The following is a 24,062-nucleotide window of genomic DNA, read 5'->3' as shown; positions in this document are numbered from 1 at the left end:
TGCTGCACTCAATATGCCCCCAAATTTGGGAAACTCAGCAGTGGCCACAGGACTGGAAAAGGTCAATTTTCATTCCAATTCCAAAGAAAGGCAATGCAAAAGAATGCTCAAACTACTGCACAATTGCATTCATCTCACATGCTAGTAAAGTAATGCTCAAAATTCTCCAAGCCAGGCTTCAGCAATATGTGAATCGTGAACTTCCAGATGTTCAAGCTGGTTTTAGAAAAGGCAGAGGAACCAGAGATCAAATTGCCAACATCTGCTGGATCATGGAAAAAGCAAGAGAGTTCCAGAAAAACATCTATTTCTGCTTTATTGACTATGCCAAAGCCTTTGACTGTGTGGATCACAATAAACTGTGGGAAATTCTGAGAGAGATGGGAATACAGACCACCTGACCTGCCTCTTGAGAAATCTATATGCAGGTCAGGAAGCAACAGTTAGAATTGCACATGGAACAACAGATTGGATCCAAATAGGAAAAAGAGTACGTCAAGGCTGTATATTGTCACCCAGCTTATTTAACTTAAGTGCAGAGTACATTATGAGAAACACTGGGCTGGAACAAGCACAAGTTGGAATCAAGATTTCCAGGAGAAATATCAATAATCTCAGATATGCAGATGACACCACTCTTATTGCACAAAGTGAAGAAGAACTAAAAAGCCTCTTGATGAAAGTGACAGAGGAGGGTGAGAAAGTTGACTTAAAGCTCAACATTCAGAAAACGAAGATCATGGCATCTGGTCCCATCACTTCATGGGAAATAGATGGGGAAACAGTGGAAACAGTGTCAGACTTTATTTTGGGGGCTCCAAAATCACTGCAGATGGTGATTGCTGCTATGAAATTAAAAGATGCTTACTCCTTGGAAGGAAAGTTATGATCAACCTAGATAGCATATTCAAAAGCAGTGATATTACCTTGCCAACAAAGGTCTGTCTAGTCAAGGCTATGGTTTTTCCAATGGTCATGTATGGATGTGAGAGTTGGACTGTGAAGAACTCTAAGCACCAAGAATTTATGTTTTTGAACTGTGGTGTTGGAGAAGACTCTTGAGAGTCCCTTGGACTGCAAGGAGTTCCAACCAGTCCATCCTAAAGAAGATCAGTCCTGGGTGTTCATTGGAAGGACTGATGCTGAAGCTGAAACTCCAATACTTTGGCCACCTCATGCAAAGAGTTGACTCATTGGAAAAGACTTTGATGCTGGGAGGGATTGGGGGCAGGAGAAGGGGCGACAGAGGATGAGATGGCTCGATGGCATCACTGACTCGATGGACGTGAATCTGAGTGAACTCCGGGAGCTGGTGATGGACAGGGAGGCCTGGTGTGCTGCGATTCACGGGGTCGCAAAGAGTGGGACACGACTGAGCAACTGAACTGAAACTATTATTGTCCATTTGTATCTTGAATGTTATCATCATATACTTTGGTGAAAGAAGGATTTTTACCTGAGAAAATGGAAGGAAAGTATAAATGTACATAAAGTTGGGAGAGAATGAAAGGGCAAAGAGTAGTTGAAGCATCAAAGGCAATATTCATTTTATGCATATGTTCAGATCACTGACTATGAGCAACTTATTGTGCTGGAGATGATACAAAAAAAAAAAAAAAAAAAAAACAAGCACAGTCCCCAATCCAAAGGTGAATAAAAGAAACATGAGCAGTAATGGTGAGGGTGGCATGTCAGTTCTTTTCCTGCCCCAACATCACATGCACCAGATTTTGCTCAGGGCCCCACAATAAATAACTTCACATTTTTTAATGTTTTATTCAACTCGTTTGCTAATTCAAGAAATTACTTCTTCTCTAACTTCCAGGATAACATAGAAACAGTATAAGCAATCAACATATATAAGAGAAGCTAAATTTAAGAAAAGCAACACATATTAGCTAATTTATTAAAAGGATTGAGAGTGTGGATTTTTTCAATTTTTAATTAACTCAGTAAGTATATAATGAGTGCTTATTGAATAGTAGGTACTATGCAGTCATGTAAGTTATTTAAGATGAATTTGACTTGATATCCCTGCTCCCCCCAAACCACTTTTGATTAGAAACTAAGGAATATCCACAGAAATTACTAAAAAAGACAAATTATTAAAAAGTACAAAAAGAGAAATGCAAAATACTATGGGAGTATAAATGAAGTGAAATCAGAGAAGACTATAGGAGTGGGCCTTAATACATGGAAATAAATCCTACAAGTAAATATGTTTGTTAGAAATGTTTTACAGGAGGAAGGATATGAAATATACCAGAAAAATACACACTGCTTCTATACCAATTAGCTCAAAGGCATCCAAAAAAATTTAGATGAATATATCCTATTAATACAAGCTATTTTTACTATCCTACACCTTTTTAATACATTGCATTACTAAAATTAAAAGATTTTGAAAGTTATAAATAATGCATGCTAGAATACTTTGGCAGTCATCATGTTCACAATGTAAAAAGAATGAGACTCTTTACATACTATCTGTGTCAGGCATTATATGCCAAAGATACCCAAGATGCATGCTCAATTTTTTATTACTTACATTTCAGCAGATGAGAAATAATATATGAAGTGAGCCTCCCACACCTAATAGAAAGTACATTTTAATGTTTGAGAGGCTAGACTTATACATTAACTTCCTAACTATTCAGGTAAAATCTTTATCTCTTCACCATAAAAAATAATTAGGCCTTTGTTACCTTGTGTCCAGCAAATAAAATATATGCGATTTATGCAAATATATCATTCTTTTTTTGTATTTAACACAAAAATAACACAGGCAGAATAAGCGATTGATCATAAAGGACATCAGCAAACCTCAAGATTATGTCAGTATAAATGGTATGGCATTGAGCAAAATAACAGTAAAAAGAACCTAGGAAAAAATAATGTCTCCTGACAATATAAGTTGCTGGGTTAAAAGAGTAAAGCCTTGAGGAAGGCTAATGGAATTTGGGGATGGTACCTTGATTTTAAACATAAAGCATTAAATTCAGCACATGTGACTTCCCAAGAGATTTTTTTCCCAATATGTTGCTATTTAAAGAACACATACTCATTCCACTAGCCTATCTCTCCCTGCAGTGAGCATGATCACAAAGTTTTCTCCATAAGTTGCTAGCACAACAGTTGGTTAAAGGAGAGCAGGAGACACTGTCACGTATAATGTAGTCAGTTTGAAAAACCCACCTTCACATTTAGAAACAAGCGCAGACTGGAATTCATAATAAGACTTAATAGAAAGAAAATGCATGCCCAGAAAAAGAGAACCTCCTACCAAGCTTCCTGTAGATCGACATGCCAACTTTTCCTTATGGTCAGCCTCATGCTTCTAGCATTATTCCTTAGCAAAGGAAGTATAAAACTTCATATAGTTACAGGATTTTTCCAAGATATCTTGTAATTTCTCTAGTACTATAAAATTATTTATTCAGAAACCTAGTCAGTTTTCCAAGTATGACATTTCAAAATGTCATACATTTCACTGCCTTCCAAAATATCAAATCTGGAAACCTGGATGTCACCTGAAAATCCTTGGAAACAACTGATGGCTAACTTGTATCAGCTAGAGAAGTAAAACCATGTCCAAAACTTTTTAAAATAGGGACTCCTTATTTCAACATGTTACCAGTTAAACCCAGAATTTGAGCTTCAAGTGTCCACAACACTAAATCATTCCCAGTTACTTGTTTCAAGAAATTTACACCATCTTCTCTTGTCAAAATCTCTACTTTTCTCACTGATCTACTCAATTACTCATCCCTCAAATATTTACTGGATGCTTACTGTTTATCTGCCAAGTATTGTAAGTGACAAAAAACCAGAAGGCTATAGGGGCTATAGGATTTGTGGCACAGCAGTGGAGTCCCATAGAGCCACTAACCAAATACTCTAAATCTGAGCTAGCAACTGGATGGGTAGAGTGGCAGACACAGAGACAAATATGTTATAAAAACAAGGTCTTCTACCTCTCACTCTGAACCATCAAATGAAGGGTCAGAACTGCTTATGTGAATCTGATGACCCATATTTGTGCTGTTCATATTGGACCAATTCACCTACTCTAAGTAAAGCAAGACTTGCTGGGAAAGCTGAAGTATTTGTTCTGCTTGAAGAGAGGAAGTGAGCTGCTTCTGATGAGAAGGAACTACACAATAAAGATGCAGAACTGAAAACTTCAAATATGCTTTCAAAAAAAATCTACATATTGGCCCCTTGAAGCCAACAACGATTATCAAATTGGTGAGAAAGCTAATGGCAAAATGTTTACTTTGGATTCCATCCAGATCGTAACTGTAATGCCTATGAGCCCATCCACACTCCTGGCCCATCCCATCAACCAGTGGCATATAGCATTTCCTATCTGAAAGACCATACACCGGGCTAGAATGTGACTTAATTCAGCAAAAATACACAGCTACTATGGGGTTAGTAAGTGGTAAAGAGGTCAGGAAGATTCTTAGCAGGCATTTACAGTCCCCAGCCAGTTTAGGCTTCTGCCTAACAGATGATGCCACAGTTTGGAGGATTTAAAAGGATTCTCTTCTCCAAGAGGACTAAAGTCTACACTAAAAATAAAGAAAGATGGAATAGGATAAGAACCAGAATACAGTAGAGGGAAGCAGGAGGAGAAAAACACTTTACTACAAATTTCCAACAACTTAATTTGGAGGGAAAAAAAAATTCTATTTTAGAATACACTTCTAGTTCTCATACTTGAATATATTCTTATTTTTAAAAAGCTAAATGCCCCAACCACTTTGATAAGATAGATATTAGTATACCCACAAAGTACAATGCCCTAAACGTATGCAGATACTAGTACAAAGAAATTGCCCACAATTTGAACGCTTCCAATTTTTTAATTCAAAGTGATCTCCATTTTTAACTCTCATAGTTTTATAATTTTTAAGTACTTTGCCCATTATAAATTATTTCTCTTAAGTTTATTCTGTAACAAGCTTTCACTCAATGGGTAAATCATTTTGAAATGTTATCCAAACAAACTGAAACTCCTGATGTCAGAGCTTTAAAACACATGATGAAAATATGAAAGAAAAATGTGCATTTCCTGGGATATTCATCCAGTCGGTCCTTGTATATCCATCTATGCTTATGAATGCTGAGAATCTTTCATTTTATGGTACTGTCAACGACATCTAAAAATGTATCCACCCGCTTACACTATCACATCCCAGTAGAGCTATTAAAATTGATGCCCAGAAGATAGGGATCATGTCAAAGAACAAAGAGATTTGATCTCAAATACTACGTAAGTAGAAAGTATTTCTTTACCTCCTTCAAATCAAAATCCATAAAATAATTCTAAACAAGTGATGTAGTAGTTGTCATTAATTTATTTTCCTCTGCTTTCTAACACAACAAAAAGCAAAAATAGCCTGCGATCCAAATGCACTGTAAGAGAAGACTGAAGAATTTAAGATCAAGAATTATGATCTTGAGAACCTGGCACCACAAAGTAACTCAAAACAAATACCATCGAATGCTTCTACCATCAAGGCAGAATGTAACAATTAGTGTTAAGAAAAGTGCATCAGGAATAAGAGAAATGGAAAAGAAGTGACAAATGTCTACCCTGAAGCTGGCTTGAATCTGGCAGGCTTCCTCACATATTCCTTATAGCATTCAATGGGCCAGATATCCTTGGCTCTCTCTCATCTATTATTTTAGGATTAAAGAAAGCAGTGGTAGACAAAAAGTGTACATTGTGGGTTAAGGAAGAAGGGGACTTGGATGCCAGGCTTCAAAGAGTTAAGCACAAGCACCTTTAACTAATATGGAAAATTAAACAAATTTTTTACAAGCTGGCACCCACTTACATAATGAGATGCATTGTCAGTCCTCACTAAGTGAAATATTTGTGTTGCCATGCAGCTAAACAAATGCCTTTTTTCACTTTCACTGAAGGCAGCCTCCCACTTGTATTTCTCTGAACCGCAGAGGCAGGCCTCACTGGGTAACATGTGTAGTCTGGGCAGCATGTTTCCTGCTGCCCCACAAAAGAAGTATTTATATTAACATTCCAGATGCATGGGGAATTATAGAAACTCCACACATTAAAGCCAATGTAAAATTTCTGCTACTTTAATATCTTCACTTTTGAATCAACACAACTTGGCACAGAATGAAATAATACAGTAGCATTAAAATCACTAAACGTTCAAGAATGTGACAACATTTTTTTCACGTCATTTGCACATTACTATTCATAAGCTATGGCAATTTCCTATATAAAATATGATGAATTCACAAGTACGATTATCAAATTTATGGTGTGTGCTTACTACACCACACATTACGGTTTTGTAGCTTATTTGCCCTGAAGTAACAAAGATTTGCATAGAGTTTAAATGAGTATGGTCTATACAAACTATAGTTAAAATATTATTACAGTTATATGCTTTTCTATATAAACCAGTAAAAAAAATCATATTTCATTCTTCTTTAGGGCAGTATTTTATTATAATTAAATGAAAAGCTTATCTCTGCTATTTCTTTGAAAACAAAGTCAAGACCAAAAGAGACAGTTCAAGAATTAGACCTGAAAACCATAGTGAGATTTTTAAAAATAGAAAGTTGTCAAGCCTAATTAAAGCCTAAAGCCTAACTAACTCAAAGCCTAACTAAATATCTTGCTTTATCTGTAGAATGAGTATCATTCCTCTGAAAAGCAAATAAAAATAAAAAGCCTTCCCAAGTACCTAACATAATGATGATGAAAAAACAATAGCTGAATTTTTCTTGTTATTAAACTGCTGTTTAAAGTAACCTGGCATTTTAAATCTCATTTCCAGATGCCCTTCCCATACTTACTATCAGTACCATAGTAATAGCTGATCTTAGCTGCCTAATTCAACATAGGATTCCCCCAAATCTTGTAAGTGGTTTTCACATAGTTCAAAGGCAGAGCGTATTCCCAAGAGATATTCTCTTTGGATTTGAGACACATTCTTACATTACAGAAAAAAAATAACGCAATGGATTTCTAATATTTTTCTGAGATTTCTCAAGGTGAATCAGACTCAAGTGAAATTCTCTAATTCTGTCTTTAAACATGACTTGGGAAATAACATTCTTTCTTGAAAAATTGACAGTTGTCACAAAGGCAGTTGTTCTCTTACTCTGACATTTTAGGCTCTTGCTCTAGTGAAGTTAAACCATGTTGTTGTTAGCTAAAAAAAAAAAAAGGAAGACAAAAGAATTTTGGATGGAAGGAAAGAAGGGAAGGAAAAAGAAGAAATTAATTCTTTCATCCCAGGGTGAACATAAATTGAGGAAAAGGTCAAAAAAGTGACTAAGATTGATGTGCTATAATTATTTACATTTTTAAAGGAAGGCTTTTTTTCCCTTCTAGTCTGATTCAGGCCTGCATTTGCTTTCCATGAGTATTTGAGAAAGACTTCATAAACCCTTTCAACTTTAGACAACAGCAACAAGCTGTATTTTCCAAAGGGAACTCTCAAATAAGTGAAAAATGTGTATTTCTTTCCATTATCATAAAATTTCAACACTGAAGTTGACATCTAAAGATGAATTGTTTCTGTGGCAAAGGGTTATGTTCAAAACAGCTTCCCAAATATATGCAAGTACATCTTGGCAGAACGCTGTCTAGTGTAGTGTTAACCTCCTCTAGTGAAAGACAACTGGGGAAGGAGGCAAATAAAAGCAAGATTGTGACTCTAGAAGATTCCTCATAAACTAGTTTGTTTGTTATTTTTTCCTCTTCAGTGATAGGACTCCCTGTATTAAGGTATCTATGTTGGGTGAAAAATTAATTTTTGTATTGCATTTTTTAACTTCTCCAAAACATGAGAAAAAGTCCATTGCTTATTAAGAGTCCTTTGGGTCAATTACTGTTCAGAAGACTGCATTGTTTGGCTTATCCCATACCTATATCACAGTTATTTATCAAAGGTGTCTATAAAAGAGAGAGACAAAACAGACCAAGGACAGTGTGTCTTTCAAGCTCAAAAGCACTTAGCAGATTCCTGAGCCTCCAAGGCCTAACAGATTTAACCAAGACTTTTCACACAATCAGGTAAAGAGGGTCAGGCTAGTCAGCAGATGTCCTATTCAGATAACAAAGAGAATATTTTAGTGACAATGTGAGAAAAAAACAGAAAATGGACACACATCCATTGAACCATGTCTCCCTTTTCGCTTTGCAGAACTCAACCTCAAGTCTAACAAGGACATTATCTACATCCTTGAGCAAATATGAAGACAAATGTACATACTCAGCAACAACTACACCAAAATAAAATACTTCGAGGAATTTAGCATTTCATTTTTAAGATAACATATCTGAACTCTCCATAAAGATTTAAGAAAAACACAATGACTATATGTTGATATTTAGTCTCGTAGAAAGAAAAAAAGCATACAGAAAGATTTTTGCAGTATCACCGGACAATTTATCCTTGATTTCACTTCTAACTTATTAATATACAATCTAGCAAGTCTAATTTAATTACACAAGATACAGAGAATGTACAAACAAGAGATAGTTATTGAAGAACTTCTTTGTAGGGCAGCAATAGAGATGCAGACATAGAGAACAGACTTGTGCACGCAGAGGGGGAAAGAGAGGGTGGGAAGAATTGGGAGAGTAGCATTGAAACATATACATTACCATATGTAAAACAGATAGCCAGCGGGTATTTGCTGTATGACTCAGGAAGCTCAAACCAATGCTCTGTGACAACCTAGAAGGGTGGGATGGGGTGGGAGATAGGAGGGAGGTTCAAGAGGGAGGGAACATATGGATACCTATGGTTGATTCATATTGATGTATGGCAGAAAGCAACACAACATTGTAAAGCAATTATCCTCCAATTAAAAATAAATAAAAATTTTAAAAAGAAGTAATTATTAATATTCTAAGCTGTTCAATTTTATATACCTGAAGAGGTCAACTTATTGTCATGTTAACAAAGCTAACTTCAGCATTTGGTAAAGTCACTTCAGTTCCCATATATGATCCTTCATAACACCCACTTCCTCAATTAAATATCTTAGAAAGTCATAATAATGATGAGGAGCACCCCATAATACTAAAGAAACCAAGCAGGAGTGTGGTTTTGACCTGTAATCAGAGGGGAAATGACTATTATTATTCTTTTCAGAGGTCAAGTTTAAAAAAAAAAAAAAACAGTTTTCAGTTATCTTAGGTCACATTTCAACTAAAAAAAGGAAAAAAATGTGAATAAGAAACTTTTCAAAGGCACTGTTAAGTTATTGGAGTGAAAGCACTGTAGGAATTAGTTAGGACCAGTTTCAACATTATCCAGCTTACTTTCCAACCATCTGCATCAAATATGCTTCATTAAAACAGAACCATATGGAAAATAAGCTAGCAATTAACAGAGCTTCTGCACGTGCCTCTAATACAGTAGATTTCAAACTTTTACTGAAACTGACTAAACTACTTTCATGTTGCTGCCTTGGAGGAGTTGGCAACAGACCCTAGACTTGCCTCATCCTCCACGCCAGGTCATTTTAAGATATTGCTGAGTTATTGAAATAGGCACATATGAAAAATATCAAGCATTTTGTCACTTTTCTTGAACTTTTCAGCCATTAAAACAAATCTAGGTACATTAAAACAATCAGCAAATGACAACTAATACCACATATACCCTGGCATGAATTCTTCCCTGGTGGCTTGGATGGTAAAGAATCTGCCTGCAATACAGGAGACTCGGGTTCGATCCCTGGGTCAGGAAGATCCCCCGGAGAAGGGAATGGCTAACCACTCCAGTATTCTTGCCTGGAGAATTCCATGGACAGTGGAGACTGGTGGACCACAGTGCATGGAGTCACAAAGAGCCGGATGATACTGAGTGACAAACACTTTCGCTTAGGACTTCCCAGGTGGCACTAGTGGTAAAGAACACACCTGCCAGTGCAGGAGACAAGAGACTCGGGTTCGACTCCTGGGTTGGGAAGATCTCCTGGAGAAGGGCATGGCAACCCACTGCAGTACTCTTGCCTGGAGAATCCCATAGACAGAGAAGCCTGGTGGGCTACCGTCCATAAGGTTGCAAAGGGACATGACTAAAGCGACATTGCATGCATGCACACACCCTGGCATAGGGTTTAACTATCTAATGAAAAGGCACCTAGGAGGAAAGGTTCCAGCAACTAGTCAAATCATGCTACCAGGGAAGGCTACATCTACCCAGAAAAGGCTCTTTTTTTTCTAACTTACTCATTTTCTGCTTGATTCATGTATCATTTTCTGCTGCTACATAATCCAAGCCATTATCCAAGCCATTATCATCTCTCATCTGAACAACTTTGTACTAGTCTCCTAGCTAGTATCTCTGCTTCCTGTTTTCCTAGCCTATTCTTCTCATAGCAGAGTGATTCTTTTAAAATTGGAAATCATCTTGCTTCTCTCTTAAAGCCTCTAATGGCTTCCCATTTAACTTAGATAAAAGACAGAATCTTCACCATGGTCTAGAGGACACTACTTGATTTGGCTACCAATAGTCTGTCTAACACTACCTCCTACTTCCCTTATTACTCACTCACTTGGATCTAATCACACTAAGGGTAGCAACTTTCCTTTGAATAGTCAAGTACCTCCACTTAAATGTCTTCTTGCACATTTTATCCTCTGCCTGAAAGTTCTTCCCCCAATAATTTACATGGCTTCCTCCCTCACCTTATTTAGGTTTCTGACTAAATGTTTCCACATCAGAGAAGTCTTCTCTGACAATTCTATATAAAATAGCATTCCATCACTCTCAACAAATATTTATTGAGTAAATGAATAAATGAAAGCAAACAACTAGAAGTAAGAAACTTGCAAGCAGTTATTTTTGTCTTTTTGTCTCACTCGTGTATCCCAGTATCTAGGGAGGTATTTTACATGTAGCAAACACTGACTAAACATCTGATGAACAAATGAATGACTACCATAGTGTTCCATAAAGAAAAAGGAGTTAACACATTGATAAAGTTTCAAGTCTGGATGACTAAATGCTGGTATCAATGTCAAAAATACAAAAGCCTGAAGGAGAGATACAGGAGAAGGAGATGGTAAAATTGGTGAATTTAAAGTAGCAATGGGAGGTCCAAGTAAAGATACAGAGTTAAACAGAACTAAAGCTCAGAACAAAGCTAGAAAAGATGAGATTCATCTATCTGTAAGACTGAAAGGCCTTAGATTAGACTTCCACAAAGGAGTAGAAAGTGAAAACAACAAAAACAGACTATCTTTGGAAGTGCAAATATTTGATTTATGAGAGGAAAAAGTGGACTCTTCCCCCAAAATTAAAAAGAATACATTTATTTATTAAAAGGTTGTTAAATATCTACTACACATTAAGTACTCTGCTAAGCTATTTTTAGTATAAAGTGCTACAGAAAGTAAAAAGAATGAGAGTTGAGAAAAAGGATATGCAATTGAGCAATCTCTAGTAATCTTGAAGACAGTGGATTCAGTACAGTTAGCCAGAATCAAACAGAAGCCAGATTCCAATGAATTCAGTAAGGAGATAAGAGTCAGCAAATAAAAACTGTTCTTTCAAGAGATTTGACTAAAAGAGAAAAGGAAATAAGAATATTTCAAGGGTTATCAAAGTTGAGGAAAACTAAGAAGAGATCTGAATTATTTGTGCACAAAGGCTGGAATAATAACATTTTTTTGGGATATTTTCTAGCTTATAAAGTATTTTCACATACATTATTGTAACAGACTCACTACAAACTTGCAAGGTTAGCAGGACAAATGGTATTTTAATACAAGAAATTGACTCAAAGAAGTTAAATAACTTGCTCAAGTTTCTAAAGCCAGAAACTGACAAAACAGGGTTTAGAACCTAAATCACCAACTCCATGAAAAAGAACAGATAGGGAGAGAAAGAATGGGGATAGTTAACAAAGCAATGTTCTGGCGGAGGTAGGAAGGAATGGAGGGGGAGATACTACCTTATGAAAAGAGATGGAACATTTCTTCCTCTGCAACAGAAGGAAAAGATAAACAGCTTGAAAAGTAAAAGAACCTGAGCCAGTGTGAGGTGAAGAAACAGAAAGATTAAGGTCTAAATTCCTAGGAGTGACATATACAAAGTTTTGAAAAATAACTATGGATAGACAAGTGTAAAAGTTACACACTTGAACTACCAACTCAGAATTAAGACAACAGATGCTCTGTGTGTCCCAAAGGTAATTTTGCATTAGGGACAAAATTTTGCATCTGAGAGCACCTGACAAAAAAAAATGTTTGGGAGAGGGGGATTGGTGAATGAAAGAATTAAAGGAGACCAAAGAGAGAAATTATGTAGGGCATATTGACTGTACTCTGTTTCCCAGGAAATAGACTGGCTAAGTTGAGGCAATATGCAAATTTAGAAAAGTTCCAGGCTCAGGTTGTGGAAAGCTATTGTGGAAGTTAACCACCCAGTTTTACAGTCAGAGACTTCTTTTTCTCCTCTCTTACCTATTTGTTTATAGCAAATTTATTTTTAACCACTTGATCTATTCCTTCTATTTCTGCTTCCATAATGCTTTTTTAAAAAAATTATTATTCATCCCTCAATTACCCCCTGAATTACACTCGCCAAAGGCTTAGGTCTCTTATCAAAATTTTCTCTAAGAAACAATGTGAGAGCTCTAACTTGCATCTAAGTATACAGGATGTGGTCAAGAACATGGACTTTGGAGTTAGATACACTTTTATTTTAATTCATTCTCTCATTCATTCATTCAGCAAGTATTTACTGAACACCTACCAAGTGTCGTGACTTCCCAGGTGGCCCAGTGGTAAAGAATCCATCTGCCTACACAGGAGATATGAGAGACACAGGTTCAATCCCTAGGTCAGGAAGATCCCCCTGGAGAAGGAAGTGGCAACCCACTGCAGTATTCTTGCCAGGAAAATCCCATGTACAGAGGCCCTGGCAGACTACAGCCCATGAATTTGCAAAGAGTTGAACTTGACTGAACACACTCACACATACCAAGTGACAGACACTGTTCTAGTTGCTGAGAATACAGCTTCAAACAAAATAAAGTTTCTACTCTCACTGAACCTATATTCTAGGCAGAGTGGCTGAACAAACGATTTCTTAGAAATCTGACCACGGGCAAGTCACTGCACTTCTCTAATCTCCAATTTCCTCAACTGTAAATGGAAACAATAAAAACTAATTAAGACTATTCTGAAAAATAAAATAATTTGCATTTAAATGTTAGCTCTCTGAGCTCTAGCCTCAGAGGCAATCTTCTTGTTTCTGGAACACAACATATACCCTCCAACCACCTGACCTTTGCATATGCTCTTTCCTTTGACTAAAATATTTACTTCATTCCCTCCAAATCCAGCCTTTTTATTTATTTTTATTGAAATACAGTTGATTTACAATGTTGTATTAGTTTCAAGTATACAGCAAAGTGATTCAGTTATGCATATATAAAAATATATTTATATATGTTCTTTTTCAACATTCTCTTCTACTATAGGTTATTAGAAGATACAGAGTATGGTTCCCTGTGCTACACGATAGGCCTTTGGTGGATTATCTATTTTATAGTTCAGTTCCGTTCAGTTCAGTTGCTCAGTTGTGTCCGACTCTTTGCGACCCCATGAATCACAGCACGCCAGGCCTCCCTATCCATCACCGTCTCCCGGAGTTCACTCAAACTCAAGTCCATTGAGTCAGTGATGCCATCCAGCCAACTCATCCTCTATCGTCCCCTTCTCCTCCTGCTCCCAATCCCTCTCAACATCAGGGTCTTTTCCAATGAGTCAACTCTTCACATGAGGTGGCCAAAGTATTGGAGTTTCAGCTTCAGCATCAGTCCTTCCAAAGAACACCCAGGACTGATCTCCTTTAGGATGGACTTGTTGGATCTCCTTGCAGTCCAAGGGACTCTCAAGAGTCTTCTCCAACACCACAGTTCAAAAGCATCAATTCTTCAGCACTCAGCTTTCTTCACAGTCCAACTCTCACATGTCCAACTCTCACAGTCCAACTCTCCATACATGACCACTGGAAAACCATAGCCTTGACTAGATGGACCTTTGTTGGCAAGGTAATATCTCTGTTTTTCAATATGCTATATAGGTTGGTCATTAACTTTCCTTCCAAGGAGTAAGCGTCTTTTAATTTCATGGCTGCAATCACCATCTGCAGTGATTTTGGAGCCCCAAAAAATAAAGTCTGACACTGTTTCCACTATTCCCCTATCTATTTGCCATGAAGTGATGGGACCAGATGCCATGATCTTGGTTTTCTGACTGCTGAGCTTTAAGTAGTACTATGTATTAATCCCAAACTCCTAATTTATTCTTCTCCCTATCTTTCCCTTTGGTAACTAAAAGTTTGTTGTCTGTGTCTCTGAGCCTATTTCTATTTTGTAAACAAGTTCATTTGTATCATTATTTTAGATTCCACATATAAGTGATATCATATAGTATTTGTCTTTCTCTGTCTAACTTACTTTCCTTATATGATAATTTCTAGGTTCATCCAAGTTGCTGAAAATGGCATTATTTCTTTTTTTTCAATGACTGAGTAAAAAACATTTCAGCCATATTCCATATATATGTGCGTGTATATATATAGATACATATACAAACACATATACCATATCTTTATCTATTCATCTGTGAGGAGAACAAGATAACCACTTTCCTACAGAAACACCTTTTATCCATTCATCTGTCAGTGGACACTTAGGTTGCTTCCATGTCTTGACTACTGTAAACAGTGCTGCAGTGAAATTGCATGTATCCTTTTAAATTATATCATGTCCAGGAGTGAGAGTGCCGGGTCATGTGTTAGGTTTATTTTTAGTTTTATAAGGTACCACCATATGGCAAACCAATCGAATATTCTTGTCTGGAAAATCCCATGGACATGGACATGGACAGAGGAGCCTGGCAGGCTACAATCCATGGGGTCACAAAGAATTGAACGGGACCGAGTAAATGAACACTTACATACACATAGAATTTATTATCTTTTGATGTATTGTATTTTATTTGCTTACTATTATTTTTTAGTATATTCCCCACCAATACCACTAGAGTATAAACTTAATAAGAGCAGGGATTTTGTTTTATTCACTGTTATATCTCTATTTTCTCCAACAGCAACTGGCACATGATGGATATTATATCTAAGATGATTATTGCCATAAAACAAACAAGACAAATTTTTAAAATAAGCAATTTATATAGCTGGAAAATTTTTTAAATAAAAGTTCAAGTTATCTCATAATAACTAGACAAAATCCCAATATTCTTTAGGAACTTTAGTCTAGTATATGTGCTGCTGAAGTAAGCATGGGAGTTTTGTTGTAACCTATAGTTAAGAAAATAAGATAAAAGGTTTAAAAAAGTATGAATATTCAAACTTATAAATTAGATGAAGAAAAAATGAAAATCAAAATGGAACAAGAGATTATAAAAGAAAGAAAGCACATTCTCCACTATGAAACATTAATGTTAGTTATTATTGGTGACTTAAAATTACTTAAATTCCTAGTGTTTTACTTGACCAGTATTCATCATAGACAGCTCCCAATTTCTTACAGTCTACCAAATTATATAAAGGCTACTCATATTTTTATTATTAAAAATACTAATGGTTCTACCCAGTTAGACATTATCAAACATTTCCTACATTCTAGTTACCATTAACTCTCTATGAGAAATATGATATGAGATCATAAAACATGGAGGCAAAATAAAACCATATTATATTTAGAAACAAGGAAACAGTGCTACTTAGGGATTTTCCCCAAAAGTTCCCTTAGCAAGATTATTACCAAATCTTATTAATAATACTTTCTCTGTATTCAACTGGCACTCATTTCTTGAGTTGACATGAGCTTCATGTCATCTCTTTAACTTTCCATCCCTCCACTCTGAAGAGGTCACAAATAGAGTTAACCTCAGTTGATTGGTAAAGATGAATAACAATATTTAATTAGCACCACACCATTTATGATAAATATTCAGGCCCCACCCAGTGACTTAGGAACAATGAAAAGACAACTGTGGTATTTTTAAAGTTCTTTAAGAGTTCAGAACTCCAGTTATTAACTCAAAACCATATGCCAAGTTAATTATATCAAAAGAAGATTTATGGAATTTTCTCTAAGTTAAAGGATTCAAAAGCAACTTATAAATCAAACTGAAATAATATTACAAATTAGCTATTTACATGCTGTTACTCTGAAGAGATTTTCAATTAAAAACAAATTGAAAAGTTGTTTTTAATATCAGAGTTATTTTACATGTACTCAGTGATACAATCAGAAATCCAGTTTTACACTTGTCTTATCTTTTTTTAACATCTCAGCTTTTTATCAAGTTATTTTTCTACGGCAGTGGTTCTCAATATAGGCAATGATTAGAATGTTATCTAGAATTTGTTAAATGAAAATCCCTGGGCTTCTAGAGATTCCAATTCAACAGTTGGGGGTAGGGGAATCAAAAATTTGCATTGTTAATCCAGTTATTTATCCAGTTAGTTAATTCAGTTAATGGTGCTCAAGTCATATGTGGAGACATACTGATCAAGGAAAAACAATATCTTGGTAGTAGTAATTTTCTACCAATCCTTAACACTCTTCTCTCATGAATTCTAGACCCAAGTACATTTCATTTTACATCCATAATTCAAATATTAAATATCTGAAATAATTTGAATATTAAAACCAATTATTAAATATCTGAAATAATTAAAATATTAAAACCATATGGCCAGCTATCCTCTAATATTACAAGGTTTTTAAGATTACATGATTTCAGCTTCAGGATTCAAAATTGACATGTCAAGCCCTTTAAAAATAACCATTCCCTCTCTATTGAACCAGGTTGATCTGTCAAAGCTAGACAAATCAAAAATTTCAGACTAGCAGTACTCATTTCATTTGAAATGAGAGGTGACATTTTTGCCCTGAAATGTTAACAATAGCAAATAGTTTTTTTCGTTAACAAAAGAAATCCACTCATTGTTGTTCCATTCTGTTTGCCCTACTGAAGAAAAATAAGCCCTTCAATCTTCAAGACACTTTTTTAAAAGTGTGAACACTGATTGTATCAACTGTTACAATATTGAACAATAAATATAACTGTGAATATATGATATGTAAGATATCATGAAAGAAGGTTTTGATACAGGGATGAACTCTAGAACTTATGGTATATTAAGATACTTTATTAGGTCAGCCTGACTTGGAACATGACTTACAAAAATGAAATGAGCTTTCAAGTATCAATCAATGGATCTTCCACTTGCCACTTCTAGTTAAATTTTGGGCCATTGCTATATTAGTTCTATAAATAACATCTATCCAGTTTAGTTTATTCTTGTCTTTTTAATTTTTGGCTTCTTGCTATGTGCTATTTAACCCATCTCCTAACCTCAGAAGATTTAAGAAAACTCATTTTGCTTAACCAAGTTAATAAATTTATGCTGCCTATTCCCTATTTGGAGTGAACATCAAATAATTGAGCAATATGATGAGGATGGAAAACGTTGAACTTGTGTAACAGTAATAGAATATTTTGAAAAGGATAAAGTTTATAAGTTATTAAATGTCCTCACCATAAAAGTGCCTTGAATAGATGCTATGGCTAATGTTCACTGTGAACTAAACTTTAATAAGTCCCAATCACCTACAGAATAGTTCAAAGTCCTTAATATGACACAAAATCAAGATTTTCACCATATGTGTCCTTCCAGTCTAAGGACCTACCACTTCCCCCTCAAAATTTAATAACTTATTTGATGATTTCCATTGCCAGGCACTACTGCCAGGCAATTCGTGTGGTAACATTATAAACAAATACTATTATTTATAGTTTAAAGTGGTAAACTGAGGCTTAGCATTTTACCCATGTTCATAAAAGTCCCATATGATGTAGCCAACATCAAATTCTGTTCTGTTTGACTCCAAATACAATGCATGCTATTAGTCACTGGATTTTAGTACACTCCCTTCATATTCCCTCATTGCAGCCATAATAAACTAAATAATAAGTCTTCACATATGTCATGACCTTCCTACTTCTGGGAGTGTCCTTTTTAAATCTAAAACCCCTAGATTGATTCAACATTTAAAAATAATTATTAAAATGTTCAGTTTTTGTCTAGCATTGTTCTAGGCACAAGAGGTAGAATAGTGAGCAAGACAAAGATTCAGCCATTATGGCGCTTACTTTCTCTGAACTCCTACTTTTCTATCAATACCTGACCATAAGTCATTTTTTTGATAAAAAATTTCTTTTACATTACTTTTTTTTAATTAATTTCTTCTACTGCTTGCTCATAGCACTTAATATGAAACTTTATCATTGCTTATTACATTGTACTATAATTATTTATGTAACTATCTCATCTCCCACTCTAACCTATGAAGCTTTTAGACATAAAGAACTCTTTCCTATTTAGATATGTATTCCTAGCCTTTAGCAGAAAACTTGCTTCAAAAGCAGGTATTCAAGAAGTGTTTTGTGAGTAAGTGGATTAATAGAACACTACATCAAATATTTGCATGAGGTGCCAGACTATATCTATATATAGTCTATATAAATTAAACATTAAAAATACTTGAAAGAGAAGTACTATAGTTTAATGTACAAAAATTAGTCACAGAAAAAGTGGTAGTCACAAATATTTAAAGTTATATTTACACCTTACCTGGGTGATTTTTAGTGTTCAGGTTACATTAGAAATTGTATTAAACATTAGACCATAACAGTCTAACTTACATTTTTAACCACTTGTCATAAGTGTATAACTATTATACAGCTTCACCTTCCAATATGTAAGATAAATAATAATATTCATCATAGTTGAAACAAAGTTATTAATCAAGAATTCATCTGCACAGCTAATGAAATTACATATATTCTTCACTGTTCTATTGTGATAGAAAAAAAAAAAACAACTGGTAAAAAATAAAGACATATGGACTTGGGGCTTCCCTGGTGGCTCAGACAGTGAAGAGTCTGCTTGCAATGCCAGAGACCCAGGTTCAATCCCTGGGTTGAGAAGATCCCCAGAGAAGGAAATGGCAACCCACTCCAGTATTCTTGCCTGGAAAATGCCATGACGGAGGAGCCTGGGGGGCTACAGTCCATAGGGTCACAAAGAGTCAGGCACAACTGAACAACTCACACTTTTTCAAAGACATATGAATACCAATAATCGTCCAGTAATACAAATAACTTGTATAAATATTTATTTCTGTTAAAATCACATGATTTTAAATGCAGTCAAGTTTAATTTCTTCTAAATAGGGTTATGTTTTTAAAAACTGAGAAGTTAAACTTAGAAAAAACATTTTACACTTTAATTGCTTGCTTTTATAGAGTTTGCAAATTTCAAATTATCTTTAAATTGTCTTCCTGTAATAATATACACATAAAACACCAACTTGTATGCTCACAGTCAAAGCATTAAACCTGTATGCAAGTTTTTGTTTAAAAATATGAACTACATAATAATACAGTCTATTAGTTGTAGAAGCACAGAATTTTAGAGCTAGAAGAACCCAAACAGGAAATCTTTTCCAACACCTTCATTTTAAAGATGAAGAAACTTGGTATTGAAAAGGTGAGATAATCAGAATTTTTGTTAGCCTTTCACTTGTCAGTGAGTCCATCCCACCCTGCATCAGAAAAAAAAGAAAAATCTTCTAAAACATTTATCATTGTTCTCTTCCCTCCCACCTCAATAAAATAATTCAGTCGTCACACTAGTTCAAGACCTATTGATTTTCAGCTTCTGTTATTACTAAACAAGCCAAAGGGACACAATAAGAAAGAGAATTATAAAATATTTAAAATAACTAGAAAAACAATAGTTAATAACCAACCTCTGGATCATTAAAATAACCACTTATCATATTAGATCTAAATTCGAATACACTATTTTTGTCCTTCTATTTTGATTTTACTATTCCCTAGTTTTAAGGCTTCAATCAGCCAGTCAAAATTATATTGTACACTTAATACATGCAAGCACTTCCCTAGACATTTCAGGTGACCAAGGATATAAGAAATAATCCCAGTCCTTAAGTCATTTTCAGTAAATGACCCCAGATCATCTCTCTAAGACTTTCATAACTTTCTGGTATAAAACGTGTGTGTGTGTTTGCTCAGGCATGTCCAACTCTTTGTGGTCCCAAGGACTATAGCCTGCCATGCTCCTCTGTCCATTAAAATTTATCTTTAATTGGAGGATAATTACTTTACAATATTGTGTTGGTTTCTGCCATACATCAACATGAATAGCCATAGGTATCCATATATCTCCTCCCTCATGAACCTCCTCCCACCCCATCCCACGCATCTAGATTGTCACAGAACATTGGATTTGAGCTCCGTGTGTCAGACAGCAAATTCCTACTGGCTATCTAATTTTACGTATGGTAATGTATATATTTCAATGCTACTCTCTGAATTCATCCCACTCTCTCCTTTCACCATTATGTCCACAGTCTGTTCTTTATGTTTGTGTCTCCTTTGCTGCCATGTAAGTAGGTTCATCAATACCATCTTTCTAAATTCTGTATATATGTGTTCAGTTCAGTTCAGTCACTCAGTTGTGTCTGATTCTTTGTAACCTCATGGACTACAGCATGCCAGGCTTCCCTGTCCATCACCAACTCACAGAGCTTGCTCAAACTCATGTCCATCGAGTGGGTGATACTATCCAACCACCTCATCCTCTATGATCCCCTTCTCCTCCTGTCTTCAATCTTTTCCAGCATCAGGGTCTTTTCCAGTGAGTCAGTTCTTCACATCAGATGGCCAAAATATTGGCACTTCAGCTTCAGCATCAGTCTTTCCAATTAATATTCAGGACTGATTTCCTTTAGGATTGACTGGTTTGATCTCCTGACAGTCCAAGTCCATATATATGCATTAATATACAATCTTTATTTTTCTATCTGACTTACTTTACTCTGTATAATAGGCTCTAGGTTCATCCATCTCATTAGAACTGACTCAAACATGTTCTTTTTTATAGCTGAGTAATACTCCATTGTGTATATGCATTACAACTTCTTTATCCATTCATCTGTGGATGGACATCTAGGTTGCTTCCATCTCCTAGCTGTTGTAAACAGTGCTGTGATGAACTTTGGGGTACACGTATCTTTTTCAATTATGGTTTCCTTGGGGTATATGCCCAGTAGTGGGATTGCTGGGTCACATGGTAGTTTTATTCCTAGTTTTTAAGAAATCATCATACTGTTCCCCACAGTGGCTATATCAATTTACATTCTCATCAACAGTGCAAGAGAGTTCTCTTATCTCCATATCCACTCCAGTATTTATTGTTTATATATTTTTGATGATGGCCATTCTGATTAGTGTAAAATGTTATCTTATTGTAGTTTTGATTTCTATCTCTCTAATAATAAGTGATATTGAACATCTTTTCATGTGTTTATTAGCCATCTGTATGTCTTTTTTGGAGAAATGTCTGTTTAGGTCTTCTGCCCACTTTTTGATTGGGTTGTTTGCTTTTCTGGTATTGAGCTTCATGAGTTGTTAGTATATATTAGAGATTAATCCTTTGTCAGTTGTTTCATTTGCTGCTATTTTCTCCCATTCTGAGGGTTGTCTTTTCACCTTGTTTATAGTTTCCTTCACTGTGCAAACATTTTTAAGTTTAATTACATCCCATTTGTTTATTTTTGTTTTTATTTCCATTACTCTAGGGGGTGGGTCAGAGAGCATCTTACCGTGATTTATGTCAAAGAGTGATCTGCCTATGTTTTCCTCTAAGAGTTTTATAGTTTCTGTTCTTATGTTTAGGTCTTTAATCCATTTTGAGTTTATTTTTGTGTATCGTGTCAGGAAGTACTCTAATTTAATTCTCTTACAAATATTTGTCCCGTTTTCCCAGCACCACTTACTGAAGAGATTGTCTTTTCTCCATTGTATAGTCTTGCCTTCTTTGTCAAAGATGTCTATAGGTTTGTAGATTTATCTCTGGGCTTTCTACCTTGTTCATTGGTCTGTATTTCTATTTTTGTACCAGTACCACATTGTCTTGATGATTCTAACTTTGTAGTATAGTCTGAAGTCAGGAAGGTTGATTCCTCCAACTCCATTCTTCTTTCTCAAGATTGCTTTGGATATTCGGTGTCTTTTGTGTTTTCATAGAAATTGAAAAATTATTTGTTCTAGTTCTGTGAAAAATACCTTTGATAGTTTGACAGGGATTGCACTGAATTTATAGATTGCTTTGGGTAGTATAGCCATTTTCACAATATTGATTCTTCCAATCAAAGAATGTGACATATCTCTCCATGTTTGTGTCATCTTTGATTTCTTTTATCAATGTTTTCTAGCTTTCTGCATATAAGTCTTTTGTCTCTTTAGATAGATTTACTCCTAAGTACTTTATTCTTTTTTTGCATGGTGAATGGAATTGTTTCTTTAATTTCTCTTTCTGATTTTTCATTGTTAGTGTATAAGAATGGTAGTGATTTCTATGTATTAATTTTATATCTTGTGACTTTACTATATTCATTGATTAGCTCTAGTAATCTTCTGGTGGCATCCTTAGGGTTTTCTATGTATAGTATCATGTCATCTGCAAATAGTGAGTGTTTTATTTCATCTTTTCCAACCTGGATTCCTTTTCTTTTTCTCTGGTTGCTATGGCTAGGACTTGCAAAACTATGTTGAATAATAATGGTGAGAGTGGGCAGCCTTGTCTTGTTCTGATTTTAGAGGAAATGCTTTCAGTTTTTCACCACTGAGAATATTGTTTGCTGTGGGTTTGTTGGGTATGGCCTTTATTATGCTGAGGTATGTTCCTTCTATGCCTACTTTCTGGAGAGTTTTTGTCATAAATGGGTATTGAATTTTGCCAGAAGCTTTCTCTGCACCTGAGATGATCATATGGTTTTTATCTTTCAATTTGTTAATATGGTGGATCACACTGATTGATTTCCATATACTGAAGAATCTTTGCATCTCTGGGATAAAGCCCACTTGTCATGATATATGATCTTTTTAATGTGTTGTTGGATTCTCTTTAGTAGAATTTTGTTGAGGATTTTTGCATCTATGTTCATCAGTGAATTTGGCCTGTTATTTTCATTTTTTGTGGCATCTTTGTCTGGGTGTATCAGGGTGACAGTGGCCTCCTGAGTTTGGGAATTTCCATGGAATTCTCCAGGCAAGAATACTGGAGTAGGTTGCCATTTCCTACTCCAGGGGATCTTCCCAACCCAAAGATGAAACCCATGCCTCTTGCATCTCTGGTACTGATAGGCAGATTCTTTACCATTAGCACTATCTCTTCTCTTAAAAACAATACCCTACTCTACTCCTGTATTTCTGCATGTCCATAACTCTCATCATACCTGACTTCCCACCTAAAATGTTTCTTTATCCCTTATAAAAAACTTACCAAGACTTCATCAGTCAGTCAGTCAGTCAGTCAGTTCAGTTGCTCAGTCGTGTCCAACTCTTTGTGACCCCATGAATCGCAGCACGCCAGGCCTCCCTGTCCATCACCAACTCCTGGAGTTCACTCAGACTCACGTCCATCGAGTCAGTGATGCCATCCAGCCATCTCATCCTCTGTCGTCCCCTTCTCCTCCGGCCCCCAATCCTTCTCAGCATCAGAGTATTTTCATAGTCCATATCAAATTCAATCTATCCCTAAGGTTTCCTTTGATTCCATTTTTGGCATTTATCATACACTGGCTTCCATTCTAACTCACTTACTGACCTTAGTTTCCAGTCAGATTATAATCTCCTTGACACAGGGAAAATGTATACTTCTCTGTAAACCCATAAGTACTCCCCATCTTTTATACTCCATAGCATACATATAAAATATTAATATACATATGGTATACTGCAGGAAACTGAAGGATGACAAAGCTAGAGGTCCTTGGTCCATGGCTCCAGCCATCCCAAACTCTGTTGACACCCTTGAAAGGTGTCAGGAATAAGGGATAGAAACCTTGAAACATTTGTAACCCAAAGCACAAACTCTGCTGTATGGTACACTAGTTGGGAAGCTGTGCCTGAC

The 24,062-nt window shown here is 35.7% G+C and overlaps 1 protein-coding gene across 49 annotated transcripts in view; it reads right to left on the bottom strand.

The window, feature by feature from the left end:
* SOX6 (SRY-box transcription factor 6) overlaps positions 1-24,062 on the bottom strand; it is a 720,275-nt gene that overhangs the window by 501,681 nt on the left and 194,532 nt on the right. The window contains exon 3 of one of the 49 annotated variants that reach the window (XM_060399826.1): positions 1-24,062. This exon is cut by the window's left edge and continues 16,613 nt beyond it; it is cut by the window's right edge and continues 22,452 nt beyond it. The exons of the other annotated variants lie outside the window; for them this stretch is intronic. The gene's annotated coding sequence lies outside the window, so the exon portion shown is untranslated. 49 annotated transcript variants of the gene reach the window in all.

The sequence above is a fragment of the Ovis aries genome, chromosome 15 (assembly GCF_016772045.2).
Source record: "Ovis aries strain OAR_USU_Benz2616 breed Rambouillet chromosome 15, ARS-UI_Ramb_v3.0, whole genome shotgun sequence".
Taxonomy (NCBI): Eukaryota; Metazoa; Chordata; class Mammalia; order Artiodactyla; family Bovidae; genus Ovis; species Ovis aries.
This window is presented reverse-complemented; position numbering and strand designations above follow the sequence as displayed.